The 16,895-nt window shown below is 39.9% G+C and overlaps 1 protein-coding gene across 3 annotated transcripts in view; it reads left to right on the top strand.

The window, feature by feature from the left end:
• The first annotated feature begins 8,850 nt into the window (after window positions 1–8,850).
• The window catches only part of MARCO (macrophage receptor with collagenous structure), a 334,342-nt gene continuing 326,297 nt past the window's right edge, over window positions 8,851–16,895 (top strand). For all 3 annotated transcript variants that reach the window (XM_073305239.1, XM_073305235.1, XM_073305238.1), the window contains exon 1: window positions 8,851–9,093. The gene's annotated coding sequence lies outside the window, so the exon portion shown is untranslated. The remainder of the gene's footprint in view (window positions 9,094–16,895) is intronic.

The raw sequence follows: 16,895 nt of genomic DNA, 5'->3' as shown, positions 1-16,895 counted from the left end.
TAAAATCAAGAGTAGAAGTCCCATCTTCTGTTTAAAAGTTATGTTCCCACATCTCACATGATTGCAACTGGCCAATGCTCTGAAACAGGTAAATGTCCTTGGGAGTGGGTTGTGCATCTTGCACTGCCAAACACAAAGCCAATTTAACTGGTCAAAGAGCTACTGACTTATCCTAAGTGTTATCCAATTCTCTTCAAAATGAGAGAGAATATATTGCATAGATGACCTGGTATGTCTTCTGCTGAATAATGCCTATAACTTACATGAAAATATCCGGTTTCAGAGTAGCAGCCGTGTTAGTCTGTATCCGCAAAAAGAAAAGGAGTACTTGTGGCACCTTGAAGACTAACCAATTTATTTGAGCATAAGCTTTCGTGAGTTACAGCTCCTTATGTTAATACTGGCATGTGTCTAACGACCATACTGTCATTACCATATCAATAGTCATCAGCAAAAGTCAACTTTTGCCTAGAGACTCCACTGCTAACTCTGATTATTTCCTATTCTAAGTGCAGGGGAAAACTGTGGTCTCTCAATGGCAACTGCTGGCAAATGCTGAGGTTTTCATGGCAACCACTGTATATCCAAACTGGAAGATCCTCCAGCTATAACAATATTAGCATACAGGTTTCAGAGTAGCAGCCGTGTTAGTCTGTATTCGCAAAAAGACAAGGAGGACTTGTGGCACCTTAGAGACTAACCAATTTATTTGAGCATAAGCTTTCGTGAGCTACAGCTCACTTCATCGGATGCATTCAGTAGAAAATATTAGCATACATTTCTTAAAGTCCAACCCTGGAAGTCATAACTTCAAGGCTTGGAAATAGTTACACGTCAAATATTAGATTCAGGCTGTTAACTTTTAACAAACCAAACAGCTTTTTTTGATTGAATTTGGGAATTTTACATTCTAAAAGCCTCCAGTGCTGCAATGCTAAGCCACAAAGAGATGATTTCCTTTTTATTTTATACACCATATGCAAGTCTGCAAAACTAAGGACATAGTGGAGTGAAGATGATTTTGTCTCTTATTGAGAAAATAACTAAAAAATGAATCATACCCATAGGAAATAACCCAATGGAAAGATTCTCAGCAGATGTAAATCAGTGCAACCAGATCCTCAGCTGGGGTAAGTCTGTATACACCAGTTGAGGATCTGGATCATTGTTTCTGCTTATGAAGAACAAAATTAAATTTCTAAATAAGTACTGTTGCTTTAAGGCACACACTTTCACTTTCTGTTCCACCTTTTTCCTCCCCCACCTTGCATTTCATTTGTGAGAAACCCCCATCTAGCTTATTTACATGTGAAAACACTTGGAGCATCATGTGGTGAGGTTCCAGGGCAGACACTGAATCCTATTCAATTCTCATTTCCTCCCTGACAGTCACCGTTGAATCAATCATGTTTTCCATGCCCTCTTTATGACCACCTAGGAGATCCCAAATCACTTTTCATCTAGTGTGTCAATCACACTCAGACCATGTCCACTTTTCATTACTAACCACTATCATGTGACCAGCTAATCTGTCACTTTCTGACAGCGGTTAGTGTGCCAATTGATTTAATTAGCAATCAATTAGCTTGTTACTATTGGAAGTAATTACCTTTTATAGAGAAAAGAGTGCAGCTGGCCACAGCCATAAAACTGCACTAATAAAACTGCATTTACCGCCCCTTCTCTCCATGCAAAGTCACTAGCACTCAAGGGCTAGCAGAATTATTAGTGACATACACATGCCTTGAAGAGTCCTAGGGGACTTTTTTTTCTCCTTCTTATACTGAAAGACTCTTTCATGAAGAGGCCACCTTATTTATACTTTCAGAAAAAGATATGATTAAGGATAGTGTTAACATTTACATTATTTACTTCAACAGTGGCTTCAGTCACGAATGTTTGCTAATTAAAACGTACCTTAAGGCATGTATATTTTGAAATATGTCTGCATTTCGAATGGCAATTTAATTTTAAAAGTTCTCAATTACTCCCGTAAAAACATGTGATGTATGTGTATACCAATAAGTATTGTTTTTTGCTAGGTGGGTGTATATGAATGTATAAAATATACACAAAATTTTAGTTTCTTTTGGAATCAAATCCAATCCTAATCTTTGGAAATTCTGGAAGGATAGAGGGAAAGTGCTATCATGCTGTTTTCTGTTTACAGTTGGACTTAAAATAGTTATTTTCTCTTTGATATGTACACTACCACATCCATATATTTAAAATCTATGATTTTGCCATTTCAAACACTAGGGCTGTAGTACATATCAAACACTTGTGCCATTAAATTCAACCTGCAAAATACTCCCAAGGCAGACAATGACGCGCTACATTAGTTCTGTGGTGAACAGAAGAGTCAGTAATGAGATGAGTAAGTAGACTTGTACTCCATTCATCATCCTGTTTGCTTCAATATAAGTGTTCTTTTATCAGCAGTATTGGTACTGATGTCATCACATGAGGCATAAATCACAGCACAAGTGACAGTGTCCTATTACGGGTCATGGTCTAAAATCATTATTGACAAATTAAAGACCACAGTTAGCCATTTTCCCAGTGTACCCTCATTTGTGATATAGTTTGTACCTTGAGAATAGGCTGCAGAATAAATAGTCATTGAAAGTTCTAAATAGTTGTGTATATTAAGGTACCAACCACACAACAATTTTTAAAAATGGTAAGGAGCCATGCAAAGGCAAGGACATTACAAGTTAAACTGATCCCAGTCAGAAACTCATTTTTTGGGCCTCATTATTAAGGATAATAGAGAACACACCATCTTGTGCCAATCTGTAATAAGCATTAGTTAGTAATGCTAGTAACGTCTACAGTAGATGGGATACATTCATCCTTGGCTTAAATAGGTACAGCCCCCACTGAAGTGGATGTGAGTTGCACCAAGTGATGCCAAGGCTGCATTTGGTCTGTTGGTCTGGATGGCATTGCTCCTAGTTTATACCAGTGTGAAAGGAGAAACAGCTTTTTGAAGTATGTTGTCTGTGCTTTTCCTTTCCATAACATGGTTCATTATTCTATAGTGTACTTCACAACTAGTATCAAAAAATGTCTTACAGAGAAAAGGCTAGAGCTCATGGTGCATTATCAACTCTAACCCCTACACCAGGGGGCTGCCCTGTCCCATTGGAGTGGTCTCTGTGTCCTCTTTAAAAAGGTGTAGCATGAACTCCAATGCCCAGATGATAGCGCCTGCTGGTGCAGAAGTAGGGTTATGGTGGTGGTCTGACCCCATCTCTTTGAGGAGAAGGCTGGGGGTGGTGGTCTGGCCCCTTCTCTTCGAGAAGAAGGCTGGGGTTTGTGCTGCCTGCTGAGATTACCAGTTGTGGTGCTGGCTTTTTGTGATACAGATACCAGTCTACTACGAACTAGCTTGAGGTCACCAAATCATTTCCTATAGGCCTCTGGAACAATCCTAGGATGGTAACAAATTGTGGTCACTAACTGTCTGAGCTAGATTTGCACTGGTGACCGAGAGGTGAAAGATTCCATTATATACTTACGGTAAATGAGTCATCCACTTCCAGGCACCACTGGACCAGTTAAAAAGGAAATATCATGGCCCTTGGTTCAACTTCGCACCTAAAACCCCAAAGTGCCGACTTTCATACATACAGGGATAATTAGTTGACATAACTTCCTCTGATTTCATCCATTTTAGGTTTGGCTGTTGAGCCTGAAACTCCCCCCCAATTTCCCAAGGATTAAGCAAACTTTGAGATTTCAATGAGCTACAAACCCTACCCAGCCACTCTCCTTATCTCCAGTTACTGGGGAAAAATCCTAAGGGACAAACCAATGCCTGGCCTTGGAAGGATTCTGAGACTAGTTTTGCCTGTATGCCTTTCACCACCCCCTCTCGTTCCAAGGGAGAAGGCATCTGAGCAAGGAGTATGTTTCCCATCTATCAGTTATAAAATCTTGAGGTCAAAGTCACCCTGGTTTAAGCAAGTTCCAACCTCATTAACTGCAATGCAATCATGCTCGTCTATGCCAGGCCTGAATTTTGCCTTGGCTATAGAAATTTTGCGGATTAAGATGTGAAAGGGTATTAATGTATGCTGCCAAACATAGTTCTGGCCTTCCACCGTCCACTAATGATGTAATGACTGTCTAGCTGGGGTGTGGCAGGAAAAGAATGGGATGGTTAATGATAGGCTCTGTGTTACAACATTCTCTCTGTGAGGCCACTCTTGGCTCTTAAATACATTCAGCTCTGTAATCACGCTTATTATACAGTGTAACTCTTTATAATGCTTAAAATGCTTGCCAAGTGCGGTGTTATAACGAAGGCGGAGTGAACACTGTTATTGATAGGCACTGATTTAAAGAAAGCTTACCTTTTGTGTGTGTCTTGATTTGGAAAAATTTTCACAGCTCTACCACAAACTTTAATACATTTATCCTCACAACTCCCCTGTGAGGTAGGAAAGTAATATTCTCTCTCAATTTACAGATGGGAAACTGAGGCACAGAGAGATGACAGGTATGGTTACACGAGAAACACTACCATTGCACAGCTGCAGACACTTACTACAGCAACAGACGGGGTTCTTCTGTAGCTATAGTAAATCCACCACTCCAAGAGGCAGTAATTAGGTTGATGGAAGAATTCTTCCATCAACCTAGCAGTGACTACACCAGGGCTTAGGTCACCTTAACTACGTTGCATGGAGTGTGAAATCTTTCACAGCCCTGAGTGATGTAGTTGAGCTTACCTAGAGCAAGGACTTGAACCAGATGTCCCAAGTTACTGCCCTAACCACTAAACCATACTTCTTGGTTTCAAATCTACTTATGGTTGCAAAATAGTTATGGTTACAAAACAATTTCCATTATAATTCTTTTTTTTTAAGTTCATAACTATATTAACCTTTGGAACTGAAAATTGAAGATGTTGAAGAAGCTTGAGTTAAAAACATAGAATTAAATCCCCATGAACATTTTTGAGTTTGAAGGAAAGTGTATTTCTTCGCTCCTTATTTAAATGGGATCTTCAAAGGAAGAAAAAGGAGAATGTACCATTTCTGTTTCTCTGTCGTGATGACTTTGTCTTGATTTATTACTTTATTGATGGTGCTGCTGGGGTTGTGTTATCTGCAGATAATTGAGGGAGTCTGTTTATTTTATTATTTGTATTTTTAAGAGTTTGCCACAGATTTTGTTCTGTGTTTGTGCATCATGTAGCACCTGAGTCTGCGACTAGGGCTCCTAAGAGCTATTGCAATTATTATTATTTAATAATAACTAACAATAATAAATATTAAATAATAACTATTTAATAATGAATAATTATTATTATTTACTATTAATAAAGGTGGACATAGAGTGGGGTGGATTTTTAATGTAATTTTTAACAAGTATTTTTATTGCATTTATTTATTTTTCATTTTTTTTCAAGGTCTTATTTTCTCCTTTAGAAATCCCTATCCTGTCTAGCCCGGAAATTTCTATGCTAACCAGAGAACGAGACAAATAATGACAAGAGAGTGAAAGCTGAGCAAATGAGCAGGGAAGGGATTTACAGGAAGACTGTTTCAGGCAGACTATTTTAATTTTTTGTTAGGTTTTTTTTTTAACCACCTATTGAACTTGAATGACTAATGAACATTGTGGATAACTGACACTTTTGTTAAAGGTTTAAAAATAATTCATTGGTGGCGTATAGTGTGTATTCTGACACTGAAACCACACCAACCATCCCAAAAGTACAATCCCCTGCCACTCTATACTAAAGAAGCCATCCAAGACACTGTAAATAAATCATATGGATTTAGGATAGAGGGTCTGCATTCAAGATTCAGGTAGTGCTAAGATTTCAACTGGACAGTGCACAAATCTTGTAAGCTGTTCTTATATTTCAACCCCAAAGGTAGAAACTCCTGGAAGATTAGCTGATTTCACCAGACTTCCACCAACTTGGTTAAAATGTCATGATGGAGATTCTTCTTGTGATATTTCTTCTGCATCTGAACTGGAAAATAGGTCCTTTTTCATTTCTGGATCCAACCTAAAACTCAGACCATAGACACGGTGTGGGATCTGGGAATTTCACATGCGGTTCCACCTCTGCTTCCTCAAAAAACCAAAATCAAAGGGGCTTAGAAATGAAGTTCCATTTTTGTCCCATCTATAAAGTGCACACTGTGCCACGTCTTACTTTTAAACTTGAGTCCGTCAGTTTCAAAGCACATTTGTGGCTGACAAACTACAATCACCACCACCACCAAACAACCAGCAAAAATACTTAGATAAAAAATTATGTTCCGCTACAGAATGATTTGCCTAAAATGATGAAAATCTCCTTAAATAATGATATTGTCAGTTTCCAGCTCCAACTTTCTCCATTATTGATAGCTTAAAATGCAACTTTTTAAGATTAAAAATCATAGTGGAAAATTCTTATGAGTCTAAAGCATGGCTAGCAAATCTGCTTATCACTGCATGCATACATCTATATTTAAAATGTGCTAGAAATTATAAAAATGTATGGTATTTGGAGCTTGGAACAACTTGTAAGACTATCTGATTTTTCAAATGATGGAAATAATTTGCTCATATTGAAGATGCTTTTAAAAGAAGTCTATTGTTTGTTTAATAATCTTCATAGATCATTTTTTTAACTTCTTTTAAGCCTGTATTACAGTAATCAAGAATTCGACACTTAAAATAATTGGCAGAGAACAGAGAAAAAAAGTAGTATACAGGGTTACTAATACACACCAGGGTTTAAGCTGACATGAATTTTTATCTTAATTATCGGACAAATTTGTACTCCCACTATTTAATTCAATTTGCATGCATCGGTAGACACTTATTAAAGGTAATATTACATCTGTCATTTTAAGACTGGTGAGAATTTTATCATATGAGCTGCACAAAACAGCCACTCTATTATGTAAAGAACTCCTTTATAAAGCTTAAAATAACTAGTATTGCATCCTGATTAACTAATTTTGGGGGGGGAATCTTCTTTGTGGCATTATTATATATATTTCCTACTGGCATGTAGATATTTGTCCAGTGTAAGCTGTTTCAAAGCAGAACCTATGTTCAAAGATGCTACACAGTCGTTAATGCCTTACGCTTAAAAAAAAAAGGGAATAAATGTAAACTGATCCCAAATTAAATTATTGTAGAGGTGTATATGTTGAGCCAAGATTTTAAAGATTTTTCACATGAATTGTACTGTCCTGTATCTACAAAATATACCTGTCAAGTCAGCCTGGGCTAAAAGGATGTAATTCATTGTTTTTCCTTGGGACAAAGTCTTAGTATATTGTACAAAACAAGGAGGTAGGTAGATTTCCACACTACTGTAAGTCTGCCGTTCAAGTAAAAAACAACAACACAGTAGTTACCATGGCACCAGCCTCATTATCCTGCACATCAGTACAGCGGCTTAAATACACGCAAACACACCCTTTAATGTGAACATCTTTTATGAAGGTTAATTTATAGTTGTTGAAATTAATAAATGGTTTTTGTGGGTTTGTTCTGTGAAAATTATTTTAAGGATTCCGTGGAAAGTTTTAATTTAAAAGTACAGCTGTATTAAAAGAATAAAAAAGATCCTGCTAGGAAGAGAAATGTAAGAATAGGAATAGCTGGTGTGCCTATGTGTTAATTCCTTTTTGTGCCACCACTTTTCAGCTTATGTTACACTATAACAACATTATCTTACCAGCTTGATTATCTTACTTGTGACTTGCAGCAGTTAACCTTCAGATCAGTTGGCCAAAAAAAAAGTGTCTAGTGTTTATTGTGGGACACAATAACAAGGTAATACCTCTGTCTTAGTAAGGAAGTGTAGCTTTTTTAATAAGAATAACCAATGGCTCATAAAGTACAGGTCACAGGCCAAATTATGCTATCAGCGAGACACATGGACAGCTCCCATTGACTTCAATATATTGGAAAACTGACTTAAATGGAAGTTTCACTCATTATTAATTAATTATTGTTATTATTATTTTATTTATTATTTGTGGGGAAGTTGCCTAGGAGCCCTAGTCATGGACCAGGACCCACCTTGTGTTAGGCGCTGTATAAACACAGAACAAAAAGACTCTGCCTACCCCAAAGATGGTAACTTAGGGCAGAACTGAGCTCTCATATGTTTGAAATGTAGTTGTGTGTTAGTGACAGCTGAAAGATTCAGAACATCAACTAGCAAACGAGTGGATCAACATATATCTTACCTGTGGTGTGTTTTCACTAATAGGACTAGTCAGCATATCCCTAGCCACATGCAACTATTGATATATATGCTAGATGTTGATTTTTCTGTAATGATATATACATAAGAGTATCAGATGTTGGTGCATGACATTAATGCAGTAATTCTAGCCTTTGTTTTTTTAGGGGAATTTTCTAAATGGGACTGCATATTTTGCACAAATTAGTTTCCAAAAGTAGGTATGAATTGAATGTGTGTTTCATGACAGCTGGAAGTTAGTACACTTTCAGCTGATGTAAATATTTTTATTTTAACTCGATCAAGAAAGGGAGGGAAAAAATGAACAATTCAGCTCCACTAACAGGAAGTTCTTGGAGACTTCTGTTGAATAATTCTAAACTACGCAAAACAATCCAGGAATTGAAACACTCATTGGATGCTGTGTCAAAGAACAGTCCATCAATCTCAAAAGAATGATAAGAGAACAGGTTTTTCATGCCTGTGCGTTGGTAGGGAGCCAAATGTGTGTTGCCATTTGATGGTAAAATCAGTGTACACCTGTTCCTACCAGCTGGCAACATAACTGATGTCAGAGGGATATGTCATAGCAATGCTAGTCCAAACTGCTCGCTGTGTCTGTATGACAGTCAGAGAAGACAGAAAGAGGAACTTGGGGACCAAAAGAGGCGGAGTTTACAATGCTGTTTCAGGGACACAGATGTGTGAAGAGTGTGATAAAAGAAGGAAACATCTGAGGGAATAAGCTCAAACAAAAAAGCAAATGTCATTTGCATTATGTAATTACGGACAGCCATTGACTGCTTTGTAATAACACTCGGTAGGGCAAAGTTAAACCTACTGTGAGTGCTAAAAAGGCCTCAGCTTGAAAAAAGGTCAGTGTGAATTAGTATATATTTGTGGATTAATTCTGAATGTTCATAAATTGTATAGCCTAATGGTACTGGTGTATAGTGAGAATGACACTGGTGCAATTCAAATAGGATTAATTCAGAAAGGACTAACATCTAGTTTGTCACAATAATTTGTGGTGAGCTAAGGAAAAAAATATATATATATATGTATACTGTATTTTGCATGTATGTGTAACATGTAACGTGCACGTGTGTCCCACTGTGTTGCATTTATACACAAAATATTTTAAAACAAAATCATAAACCACTTCCTAACTGAAATGGCACTGATTCTGTTATTTGATAAGTAACTGATTTATTCGTTCTGCTATAGTTTTAAAAAAAAATTATATGCTGCAAAATCCTCAGCTGGTGTAAATGAACTATGCTGATTTACACCAGATGAGGATGGTGTTGCTTAATATATTAAGTAGATGTTTTGTAGTGTGTCTCTATATCCGCATGTAAGTGTAAAAGTGAATAGCTTCTGGACTTCTGTGCTCAATGTCATATTTGATGGCATCTATGAGAAAAATCTTCAGTAGGAGAGGGGCAATAGGGCTTGTGGTCAAGTACTGGACTGGGGCTCAAGATGATCTGGATTTAATTCTCAACTCTCCTACAGACTTCCTGTGCAATCATGGGGCAGTCACTTAATCTTTATGCCCCCAATTCCTCATCTGTAAAATGGTGCTAATAATCCTTTATTTCTCCCATCCTTTGTAGATGTTACTCTTTGGAGCAGGGTCTCTCTCTTACTATGTGTATATACAGCATGTTGCACAATCTACTTTAGATGGTTGTTGACTATTTTTAATTCATTGTACATCAGATTTCCTCCTTATTTTTAGGGGAATAGAAAGATTGGGCACTGTAGATTCCTACAGCAATTAAAGGATTTATCTAGCAGAAACTATCTGCTGAATTCTAGGTTTTGGAGGTCGGCAGTGCTTAATTTGTTCCAGGGCTAGCTGGGGCTAAGCCCTGGCATCTCTAGGCTTGGTAGTTCATAGCCCTGGCACCTCTGGACATGCTGCATCAGTTCTGAATGTAAAAAAAATTCATAGCCCCAGCATCTCTTTCATTACAAATGAACCACTGGACATGGGACAAGGTCTCAAATTCAGGGAGACACAGCCAGGATTGCTGTGTAAGGCCAAACAAAAAACATCCCAACACTGGAGAGCAGTAGATAGAGCTGCTCATGTTTTTCATTCAAAAGGCTGTTTTGTTTTTTTAACAAACATGGCCTTTTCATCAAAATTGACATTTCCACATGATGTGTGTGCTTTTGGCAACTTTATTTTTGTTTGGGGGGTGGGGTGTTGACAAAATCCCAAACCCCCAAAATTAAACATTTTGGGTGTCTTGGCAAATGAAAACCAAAACAATTTAGCTGAAAAACAATTTTTTTCAATTTCTCAACAGAAATCCAAAACCTTTGGAAGAAATTTTTGGATAAAAACAAAAACTCTTTTATCTTCCTCAATATTTTGCAAAAACAAAAACTGTTTCCTGGCCAGCTCTAACGATGATGGAACAGAGGTCTGAGAGCCCACATAAATGAGCTCACTATCTCCTATATGCAGCATCCTTCAATGCAGGAGTCCCTACTCGTCCGTTATCACCAACTCCGTCATGGCATGACCTTATTTTTAGACCTTTAAAAGTATGTTCATGTGAGAGTGAGGATTACACTGCTCAACCCTTCTCTATTGCCCTGATTGCCTGGACTCCCCAGGCTGTCATGAAAGGGAAGAATTCCATTTGTTGTGGCCGGGCTGCAAGAAGAGAGATCTGCAGCCTAATGTGCCCATTTCTGAGCACCAAAGTAGAGCTGTCAAACCAGGGAGACACAATCAGGCCACATGGTAACTTTCCACAATGGAAAGACCCCACCCCAAGTTAAGACATCATCAGTGCATCCTCTGATTTAATCCCCCCGTGTTTCAGCATTATATAGCTGTCACTGCGGGAGAGGGGCAACCTTGGAAGAACTGCTGTGGCTTTCTAATCCAGAAGCCCTATGCTGGTTACTTTAACCAGCAGCTCATATTTTAATCCAGAGGCTGTTTGACCTGTTGTATCTTGTTTTTTGTTTAAGGGCCAAATAAAGCACAATAAATCTTTTCCATCTGGGGCAAGCACAGCGGTTTAAGGAAAGAAGAAATAAAAGGAAGGAATCTGAAAAGGGAGGAACCTAAATTTGCATAATGTGATCTTTATAGCAGCTGTGATTTTATTTGCATTTGGCACTATCTATGGTGACAGGAAGGAGCCTGAGTGCAGAACTGGCAGGAAAATTCTGTATGAGTAAGGAGAGTTGAGGGTTCCTTGATCCAGTGCAGAGGCTTTGTAACCTCCTGTATGCCATGGAGAACAGCTCTGTGAGAGACCTCCAGCTCCTCACCTGTGTGGGTATGTGCGGGCTGAGAGATGCACAGGCAAGGCCAGTGGATCCAGGACACTCTGTCATACACACTTATGCATGCTCTGCTGGAGGACAATTCCTCTTTTCCCCTCATCCTCCATAGAGTATTTCTGTCCCAAGCCTGTCCAGTGGCTTTGGCATGGAGGGGATGATTTGGCTTTGTATACTCTCCTGCGGCTAACACCTTTTGTTCCATTGAGCAAAATGGAGCAATCTGAATACATTGTGAGCTTTAAGCAGGAAATATATGAAGGCCTCATGATTGATTATTTGATAGCTGCGCAGATGCTGCATGTCACCACTGCAGATCCATGTATTTGCTGAATAAACCTCACTGCAGAATGAAAAAATGTCCATTTTGGATAAAAATGTGATGACAGAGGTTAATTTGTCCTCTTTCCTAAAGTGCTTACCCATTATGTTTTAATTATGCAGTTTCTTAGTGCTATATCCTCCCCTATAGTGTATATAAAAAATGCACAAAGTGAAAAGATGCACTAAAAACTACTGTCCTGCAGAGCAGCACAAAAACATGCTAGGTGACTTTGTGATGAGAACAGCAGCAAATGTGACTTTAGTGAAGCTCTGGATAAGAAGATGCAATGTTTGCCTAGATGTGGTTAAAGCTTGTATATTCCTTGGAGATCCTATACATTGCAGAGCACATGTAACCAGAGCAATCAGATATGGTTTGAGAGAGCCCTGTTGTTCTAGGTAGCAGATGATATCAGTCCAGAGATGCACAAATGTGCTACAAATATAGGACATGATGAGTATAGGATAGCATAAAATGCTGCGTACAATGTTATTAATTGGAAACTATAGTCAGACACATAACATGTCTGTCTTGCAGAAGGCAAATCCAGACTCATACCCACAAGAATAAATTTAATACCGTTCATATGCAAAGCTATAGCAGATAACATCATGTGCAATCTAACAGCTCTTGCAGAAATTTACACTAGCAGTAGTATGGTGGCCTTAAAGAAACACACCATCACCGTAATGGAGGTTAAAATCAAGCTATATTGTGCTGGTAAGAGTCATAGATGTCTAGTATAAACTTGAAATGTGATAGTACTCAATATGACTGAAAGGTTCTGCCATCTGAATTAGCTAGCAACCCCAACTCTCGGAGAGCTCATGTCACTTCAGAGCACAGTATGAAACCAGGAGGCACTTTTTTAGTTCGTGGTGTATTAGTGTGTGTCCAGCCAGAGCCAGCGAGGAGACAGGAGCACTCTGAGTTTGGAACATATTTCCACTGTGTATGATATAGAAGCAAAGGAAAAATGATTTAATATTAACAATCACAAACAATATACAAGGAATGGAAATTCTCTCTGTTAGAGATGAGCCCAATCTTCAAACCCAGATTTAAACCCTAGATTTCACCATAGTTTGGAGGAGAGGAGGCTTAGACTTAGGGTTTTGGTTGACGACTATGTCTAATTATAGGGAAACAGTAGACTCTCTCTGTGTAAAATCCTGGTCTCATTGAAGGCAATGGGAGTTTTGCCCATTTCATCTTCCATACTTGAGGTTTCAAACCAGCCTATAAGTTCCCTATAACTTTGGTTTGGAGAACTGGTTTGGCCTGAATGTTGCGATATTTATTTTCAAAGCAATAGAGTTTTACTATGAAAACCTGAAAAATTCACAATTTTTTTTCATGGAAAATAAAAGATGTTTCTTGGCCAGCTGTAAAAAGAAATAGAGAATGTTTCTGGTAAGATGCTCAGATACCTTGATTGTGTGGGCCATATAAGTATCACAGGAGTTGGAAAAATATTAAATTGTTCTGAAGTTATTGATAAGGCTACATTTTAGTCACGAGTATTTTTAGTAAAAGTCATGGACAGGTCATGGGCAAACAAAAATTCATGGCCTGTGACTTTTACTATATATCCCTGACTAAAACTTGTGGGGGACAACTCGGGGGGGACGGGACGGCCTGGGGGGCACTGTGGGAGCTTGGAGGGGGTGGCCTTGGGGGTGCTGCGAGTGTTGGGGGGGAGAGTTGGCGGGGCTGGGGCAGGCTCCCTACCCGGCTCCTGAGCTCCATGTGTTGCCTCCGCTCTGCCCCAGGCTCTGGTTCTGCAGCTCCCATTGGCTAGGAACTGCGGCCAATGGGAGCTGCGGGGGTGGCGCCTGCCGGCAGAGGCAGCATATGGAGCTAGGAGCTGAGGGAGGAGAGCTCCTGTCGCCCTTCCAGGGCGCCCACCCCAGGTAAGCACCTCCCTGCACACCAACCCCCAGCCCTGAGCCATCCCACATACCCAAACTCCTGCTGCTGGGGTGCAGGGCAGGGGGGGGAAAGCCCCTTGGCAGGCCGAGCCGGTTTGTTTACCTGCTGCATCCGCAGTTTGGCCAATCGCAGCTCCCACTGGCAGTGGTTCGCTGCTCCAGGCCAGTGGGGGCTGTGGGAAGTGGCGCGGGCCAAGGGATGTGCTGGCCACCGCTTCCCGCAGCCCCCATTGGACTGGAGTGGTGAACCGCAGCCAGTGGGACCTGCAATCTGCCAAACCTAGAGATGCGGCAGGTAAACAAACTGGCCCGGCCCACCATGGATCTTACCCTGGCAGGCCACATGCCAAAGGTTGCCACTCCCTGACTTAAAGCTTTCCATATAGCGAAACATTCTTGAACCTCACATTTCAGTTGTAGTTGAAGAAAATGAGTTGTAGTTAAGGAAAGTGAGTTACAGTATTTCTTGTGGACAATTTGGAATCCAAGGAATTATGGTCCCAATTTTACTCACATAGGAATGGAAGTTTTTGTCATTGACTTCAATGGGAGCTGGCACTATATGCATGTGTGAACAGATTGCTTATAGAAAAGGAGGACTTGTGGCACCTTAGAGACTAACCAATTTATTTGAGCATAAGCTTTCGTGAGCTACAGCTCACTTCATCGGATGCATAAAGTGGAAAATGCAGTGAGGATTTTTTATACACACAGACCATGAAAAAATGGGTGTTAATCACTTCAAAAGGTTTTCTTTCTTAAACACCCATTTTTTCATGGTCTGCGTGTATAAAAAATCCTCACTGCATTTTCCACTTTATGCATCCGATGAAGTGAGCTGTAGCTCACGAAAGCTTATGCTCAAATAAATTGGTTAGTCTCTAAGGTGCCACAAGTACTCCTTTTCTTTTTGCGAATACAGACTAACACGGCTGCTACTCTGAAACCTGTCAGATTGCTTATGTGAGCTTCCCATTGACTGATCACAGCTTAGAAGGAACATAAAGATATTTCTGTAGGTGACGGTGAACAATGATCTTCCTTTAGTTCAAGAGGTAGAACCCTCTGTGTTTGGAGCTGAGGGAGCAGGATTTATGTTTGTTACAAATAGCATCTGCTTATGTGGGCAGTGTAATGCCCTTAATTATTAATATCCTTGCTTTTAATTTCTTGGATTTTGTAAATGAGGTGTTAGGTAAGAAGACAGTCTAATCTGATCATAATTGCTTTTGTCCTACCCCTTTCTCCATCCTATATATGGAATTTCTATGCCCCCCATTACCTGAGCGCCTCGCAATCTTTAATGTAGTTATCCTCACAACACCCCTATGAGATAAGGAAGTGCTGTTACCTTCAATTTACAGATTGGGAACTAAGGTGCAGAGAGATTTAGGCCCAGATCCTCAAAGGGAGTTAGGTACCTAACTCACACTGATTTTAGTAGTAGATCAATGGGAGTTGGGTACCTGAATTCCTTTGAGGTTCTTGGGCTAAGTGACATGCTGAAGATCACACAGGAAGTCTGCGGTAAAGCAGGGACTCAAATCCAGACCTCTTAAATCCTAGGCTAGCACTCTAACTTCCAGACCATCGTTCCTCTTCCATTGTTACGCTCCTAAATCCTCTTGTTGGACTGGTCTTTCTGTGGATTTTGAGGACTTCTGAGCAGGGAATCTATATAGGTATAAAAAATAACAATAATGGTCACAAGGTAATTCTCCTGGATTTTGCTTTCTGTGTTAATCTGCACGCTCGTTCTGACTGTCCCTTCCATTTCTCCCCCTATTCCACCACCTCTGCCCCCACACATACACTATGGCTTTTTGTTCAAGAAACCTTTACAAAATAAGCAGACCTAGCCTTTGGCGCCCATAACGTCTGTATTAGTGGCCCACTCCCTGATTGTAGGGACTTAAAAATATGAAGGATTCCCTTTGCTTTCATTTTATGGAAGGTAAATTTCTTGTTCTTCCCCATGTGAAAGTAGCATTGGAAATGCAACGTGAGTGCTGGCGGTAGAAGTCTGTCACTTTGTCATTTTTCTCTGAAAGTTACAGATCATTCATTGTTCACCCCCAGGACAGGCCTTCGGACATGGATGGACTCAGACCTTTACATTTTTGTGAATAGCCTGAGACTGATTTTGTAGCTGTGAGCGTCTGATGTTACTAGGGTTGCTCTAAGCTTGTTTTCTGCTGGACAGAAATATGGTCTTTGGCAGTTCATTAGAGTGAGAGGCAACATGGGCTAATTGAATAAGCACAGGTCTGAGAACTATAGGTAGATCCCTGTGCAGATACCAAAATTTGGATCCACATCCGATCCCCATCCGACTCCTGATCCGCACTTCACCTTTCATACATATCTGCATCCACACACACCCCAGTACCCTATCTCACTGTTAGAGCCCTTCATGGATCCAAAAATTTGGATCTGCATCTGATCCATGATCTGCAAAGATGATAAACAATACAACTGCATGTGCACCACGAATATAAAGCAGATGTCTGCAGATTTGCAGGCTGTAGCTTTAGGCTCTTGGAGTGTTCTAATTCTGACTCCTTCTGTGAGCTGAATCAAACCACTCAACCTTTCTGCCTACATGTCCCCATTTATAAAATGGAGGTTCCAATACTGAGATACCCCAGAGGGGTACTTTGATATTTAATTGTCTAATATTTTAAAGAGTTAAAATTACCAGAACAAACCCACACCCCTCCAGGTCTCACAGCTTATGTGGGTAGCTGGCCATTGGAACCCATTTTAAGCAGTGGTCCCCCATCCCTGGACCCCAGCAAAAGCAGATGGGTTCCATTTTGCCTGTGAAAGGAGGCTAGAGCTGATCCCAACTCCCGCTACCACAATCTTTTTCTATACATAACAGTAGTTGTTGTTGCCCTCAAGAATCCTCTTATTTGTATGCCCCAAAGTCGTAAGTCTGGTCCTGAGCATAATGATGTGCATATAGAGGACTGGAGTTCATTATTGTTTGTTAGGAAAGGAATACAGACCATTGTGTTAGAGGCCCATCCAAACATTCCCTATTGGTTCTGGAAATGAAAGAGAGAGAGAGAGAACCCAGTTGTCAACAGCCCCTTGTCCCCTT

The sequence above is a fragment of the Lepidochelys kempii genome, chromosome 11 (genome assembly GCF_965140265.1).
Source record: "Lepidochelys kempii isolate rLepKem1 chromosome 11, rLepKem1.hap2, whole genome shotgun sequence".
In the NCBI taxonomy this organism is placed as follows: domain Eukaryota; kingdom Metazoa; phylum Chordata; order Testudines; family Cheloniidae; genus Lepidochelys; species Lepidochelys kempii.
Note: the sequence above shows the minus strand (reverse complement) of the source record. Positions and strands in the feature narration are given on the sequence as shown.